Source organism: Elephas maximus, chromosome 13 (assembly GCF_024166365.1).
Source record: "Elephas maximus indicus isolate mEleMax1 chromosome 13, mEleMax1 primary haplotype, whole genome shotgun sequence".
NCBI classification, from domain to species: Eukaryota; Metazoa; Chordata; class Mammalia; order Proboscidea; family Elephantidae; genus Elephas; species Elephas maximus.
The window spans coordinates 59,920,059-59,925,964 of record NC_064831.1 but is presented as its reverse complement, the minus strand read 5'-3'; the positions used below and the strand labels follow the sequence as shown (position 1 = coordinate 59,925,964).

Below are 5,906 nucleotides of genomic sequence, written 5' to 3'. Positions count from 1 at the left end.
TACCCCAAGTCTCTCTGGCTGCTGTGATTGATTCAAAGATAAGGATATGTCTCAACCAGGACCAATCAGATCCCTCCAATAGGACTCTGCTGGAAGACCTGGTGGATAACATTCTCTTTCTGCTGAGGTTGCTGGACTCATAGGATGTGAGTTTGGTGGCTGTCCTCTGGAGGGAGCCTGTCTGGAATCTGGAAAGAAAGCCCTGGTATCCTGGAGCTCCTGAATCTAGCCATCCCTGAAACCATCTGCACTGTTACTCCCTCCTCACTTGACCTGATAAATTACCTTTTTATTAAAAGCAGTTTGGGTTGGGTGTCTGCCATTTGTAACCAAAAGAGACTTAACTAGTACTGGCTTTGGCAGCACGTATACTAAAATTGGAATGATACAGAGAAGATTAGCATGGCCCCTGCACAAGGATGACACGCAAATTTGTGAAGCCTTCCCTATTTTTAGGCCTACAAACCAACAATAACACACGTAGCGAGACCAAATGGGCACACCAGCCCAAAAGCAAAGACTGAGACAGCAGGAAAGGACAAGAAAACTGGTCAAATGGAAATGGGGAACTCGAGAAAGGGAGAGTGTTGACACATCACAGGTTGGCAACCAATGTCATAAAACAATTGTGTATTGTTTAATGAAAAACTAATTTGCTCTGTAAACTTTCACCTAAAGCACAATTAAAAAAAGATAGAGAGAGAGAGAGAGACTTAACTAATACCAGTAGTTACTTCATCTGAGCATATAATTTAGCTAGAGTCCCTCGGAAGACAAAGCAAAAAGATAATCACGTTGCTGCACGAAGCTCCCATTTTCTGATATCATAAACCCAAAGCACCAGGAAAGAGAACGTTTTTTCCAGCACTTGGGCCTTTTTCTCGTGGTCTTTTGCGTTGGTGGCCCAGATCAACATCTTCCACGGCTGTTTCAGAAGCAAGGCAGGAGCATTCTTCATGTGGCTGGCTGCCTTCAGGCCTGAACCTCAACAAAAGACAAGCAGCAGACTGCGCAGCAGTCAGCACTCACAAAGACCTCCTAGGCTTTCAACTAGAAAGGCAAACAGGCCAGGGGACTCCAGGTCTGGCAGTTAATGTTCCCTGGCCCCTCTGTACATGGGCCTCCCCTGGTGAGGGAACTACTCCAACTGCTGCCCTGAGGTTTGACTCAAATCCATCATTTCTTTGGTTGGAAGGCTGGTGTTTCCTTGCAAGGGACCACAAAGCCATATTACATTCAATGTTAAATAAACAAACGTTTGAGTCTGTGTTTTATTGGTTCCATACCATCTGCCATCTGGTTTGGGGGAGCAAGGAAAACTGTGGTTTTGTTGGTTTTGTGTGTGTGTGTTGTTGGTGGTGGTTTTTTTCTTTTTTTTTTTTTCTTTACCCTGTGAAAATTCTCTAAGGTTGAGTGCTGGCAGCAGCGCGGGCTGGTTAAAAGCCACCTAGCTTCCCATGTCTTAAGGCGCAGCTAAACGTTGGAAGCTGGTCTGGGTCCCCATCTGCTAAGCAGCCTGTTGTGTGAAAATTAGAGCTATACATACGCAGAGCTCCACAGCCTGGCTCCCAAGATCTAAAGAATTGTTATGAGGAAACCACAAGAAGTGGTTATTTAATGTTGACAAGCTGCACCCAGACCAAAGGCTAGAGCGGGGCATATGGAAAGCGAACAGAGGAAACCTCGCATCTGAGCACCCCGGGGCTGTCAGGAAACGCGGGCTCTGCCTTCAAGACCCTGGGTTGCTGGAGATGTGGAGCGTATAATGACGTGATAGAGAAAATGCACCCCAGACACTGGGTGGAAAGTAAGCTCCAGTCGGCTTGGAATTTTTCACCCGGGAAAACAGAGGGGCTGGGGGTGGGGAGGGCGTATTTCTTGATGGGGTGGGGTGGGGGAGGGGCAATGCCGCAGCATCTCCTGCTGGCCCAGCTGCTTTTGGCAAAAGGGGCCTTGAGCTGCTGGAAAAAGAAAAATCCACTCAGAGCGTCAAACTCCATGACTTCCTCATCTAGAAAATAAAGACTGAGTCGGGCATGGGTCACTAATGCAGATGCCAGGCAGTCATGGAAATGAGTACGGCCGGCTGGGTGGGGACCACGCAAATGTGCCCTGGCTGAAGGATGGCCGGGACTCAGCCGGCTCCAGCCAATGGTGCCACACAGGAACCAAACCCAGGGTAGCCAGGTTCCCTCAGTTTTCAAGAAAGGCCAGATTTTTTTTTTTTTTTTTTTTTTTAATGTGAAAACTCCCAGGGTTTAAATGGTGGCAACAGTTACAATTACTGGAGCCCTGATGGCACAGTGGTTAACTGCTCAGCTGCTAACCAAAAGGTCAGCAGTTCGAATCCACCAGCCACTCTTTGGAAACCCTAGGGGGCAGTTCTACTCCTCCTATAGGGTTGCTATGAGTTGGAACCAATAGTTTCCTGTTGTTGTTGTTTTTGGCTTGATTTTTATTACAATTACTGAAAAAAATTCAGGTCAAATAAAACCTGTTTGCAGACCCCATAAGGCCCATGGGTCTCCAGTTGGTGAGGTCCACGGAAGAGTGCGATGGGAAGGTCTTTGGACAAAGCCTAACATCTTTGTCTGGAGCCATGGTTCTCAATCTTCCCAGGGGCAGAGGATCTGGAGGTGAACGTGCTATCTAAAGAGACCCAGAGAGAATTAAAGAATTACTAGCTGATTTGGTGCTAAACCAGATCCAAGATTCTACCAGATTCTAAAATAGAGGTAATATCAGGCATCAAAGATTTAAGAAAATCTGTCTTTGTGGGACATAAGGCCGCACAGTGGTTAAGAGCTACAGCTGCTAACCAAAAGGTCAGCAGTTTGAATCCACCAGGTGCTCCTTGGAAACCATATGGGGCAGTTCTACTCTGTCCTATAGAGTTGCTATGAGTCGGAACTGACTCAATGGCAACAGGGGTTTTTTTTGGGGGGGGGGGTGGGAGATAAAATTAAAAGAAAGAAAATTCTATTAATACTTAATTTTGTTTTATTTTCTGTGCACTGCATCATTATTTGATTTTCCAGGGGTAATACCCTCATCCCTCTCCCACTCGTATGAGAATGCACCCCATCAGCACACAGTGTGGTCTTCCTAGGTATATGGATGCCTGGCTGGGACCCAGAACAGCTCGACAAGGTGCGCAGCCCTGAGAGAGAGTCCTGGGCTCCCCAGAGTGGACATGACCCCCGGGGCCAATGAAAGGCAGATTGCTAATACATGCACCCAGGCACACAGAGAGAGAGGAAGCCACATCCAGCCTGGGCCAGCCCCAGGCTGAGGAAGAAATTGCAAAGAGTGACTAACCCACTCAGTAAATCAAGATGTGGGATCCAAACCACTTCCTCCCCAAGCTCTGTGTGAGGACCATCTTCTACCTGCTCTCAGAGAGCGCTTACAGCTGGGCCAAGGGGGGGCTGGGGCTGCGTGAGCTCCACTTCCCCAACTACGCAGATATAAAAACTGACTTAGAGCTGGGAAGGATCTTGCCCAAGGACACAGCTAGTGAGCGGCTGAGCCAGGATGGGAATCTAAATCTCCTTCCCACACTGGAAGAGTCCCCCTAGACCCCGCCTTTCTGAGGTCCACTGGATGCCACAAAGTGCGGGCACAGCCCCTAGCCCAGGGAGAGGTCCAGGCTGCCAGAATTGCGCCAGGGGGTCATTTCCTGCACTTTCATCTGCCCCATCAATTCCAGCTGAGTGGCCCCGACAATCCCCACCCATTTCCTGGGCTCCTTTCCCCAGATGCGGTTCAGTGACATCCTCTAAGTGCCGTGGCCTTTCATCTAGCGAGACACTCCCTCTGGGGCTATGGTTAAATTACGAGGCCCAGACCTACATTTCAGAGAACACCCCACAAAACCTTTGGTTGACGCCAATAATGAGACCTCTTTAGGCAGAAGTCTCTCTGCCTTGAAAGCCACTGTTCCTATTCTTTCTGCTTCCTCACCTCTCCCAGATGAGGAAGCAGGGGTCTTGGAGCCTGGCAGGGGTCATGGGCTCCTTGGGCTAGAAAGGCAATGTAGTTGTTGAGCCTTCTTCAATCAGATCTTTGCTCCACACCCCCTCGTGGGGCTCATACAGCCCCTACTTGGCCACCTCCTGCAGGGCACTCACTACCTCTCAAGACAATCTATAATTCAGACATCACCGAGGATTAGGGTGAGCTTCCTCAAATGAACTGGCCATCTGCCTCCTTGTTGCAAGATGACCTCGGGCATTCATTTTCTCTCTTGATGACACACAGGAAAAGGCAACAAAGATAGCAGTTTGTAGTCCTAGGTCTAATGTCTGTGGGTTTCTTGGGTTAGTGACTTCTCTCCTTTCTGCCCTCAATGTCCTCTCTAGAAGATGGGACAGGCTGGACAAGAAGAGACCTTTTGGAGTCCCTGGGTGGTGCAAATGGTTAACACACTCAGCTGCTAACTAAAGGTTGGAGATTTAAGTCCACCCAGAGGTGCCTTGGAAGAAAGACCTGGCAATCTACTTCCAAAGAATCAGTCATTGAAAACCCTGTGGAGCACAGTTCTACTCTGACACACGTGGGGTCACTGTGAGGCAGAATCGACTTGGCAGCAACTAGTTTTTTTTTTTTTTTAATCCCCTTCCAGGTGTGCCTGAGATTGGATGGAACTTCTCCATCATGCCTTCCACTGATATCCTTCTATTCATATAATGGAAAGTTTAGGCAAGGGCTTAAGACACCTGAAAACTAGTGACATGGAAGTCATGAGCAGAATTATGTTTCTTGATTCCTGGCCTGGTGTGCTATATCCACTCATGGAGACAAGAGAGTGTCACAGAAACATAAACCCAACCAGAGACAAGGACCATACCCCACGTCCAAGCTACTTCCAGCTACTTCATGACAAGATGTGGTCCAAGAAGTTTCTAGGAAGAAAGATAGCTTATAGCATGAAAGCAACCCAGGAGGCAGCTAGAACTTGAGCTGAGACACAAGAGACAGGGTTTCAGGTCCCCAGCTCAGTCACCAACTAGCCAGCTCCCCTTGGGCGTGTCGCTCATTTCCCTGGAGCTGGTTTTCTTCCTCTGCTAAAGGAAGGACATTGGATCAGCTGATCTCTAAGCTTGAGGAGTCTGCGAATCAATAGAAAACACAAGAGGGAGCCAGGAAAATTGCTGGGGGTTGAGCAGTGCCATTCACTAGACTGGTGGGCAAATGGCACCATAGAACAATGAGTTAAGCTCTGAGAAGGTGGAGAACACCTGAGAGTCATTGCTAAGCCCGGCACCTGGCCTAAAGATGGGAGGACAAGAACTAAACACCTGGGTCTGAATCTCAGCCCCATCACTTGCTAACTTTCTACATGTCATGTAACCTCTCCAAGGCTTGGTTTCCTCCTCCTTAAAACAAAGGGGGATACCTCCTACCGCATGGAATCATTGTGAGGCCTGGCACGTAGTAGGGGCTCAGCTACAGGCCCTGGAGGTTGAAGCTGGCCATATGTGTGCCTGCTTGGGAGGAACATACCTCAATGAAACCCCAGAGTCGTCTTTAATTATTTAGCAGCCTATGAGGGCCTTGATCTTGCAAGTGGCTCAGAAATCTCTCTCTCTCTCTCCCTCTCTCTCTCTCTCCCCCTCACAAACAAACACGATGAAAGAAAGAGAAAACCGCAGTCAGCCTGGGGTGTCCCCAGGCATAGGAAAAACTTGTGTGGATCAAGTACCCAACTCAATAAATCAAACCATGGGATCCAAATCCGTACAGCCGAAGTACAGCCTCCTGCTCCAGCTGAATCAGGAGCAGGGCTGTCCTCTCTGTTCCTGCAGCCAGTGAGACCCGGAGGCTCTGGTTGGTTCCTCGGGGCCACTTCTGAGGTGCTTGGCCCCTCCTTGGGAGCTCAAGAGTGCTCAGAGGGAGGGGAGGGG

At 48.8% G+C, this 5,906-nt stretch overlaps 1 non-coding gene across 1 annotated transcript; it reads left to right on the top strand.

Annotated features, from left to right (window-relative positions):
- The first annotated feature begins 347 nt into the window (after positions 1-347).
- LOC126057453 (U6 spliceosomal RNA) lies at positions 348-454 on the top strand. The gene has a single exon (XR_007512540.1). It is a non-coding gene; the product is annotated as a U6 spliceosomal RNA (small nuclear RNA).
- The last annotated feature ends 5,452 nt before the right edge of the window (positions 455-5,906 follow it).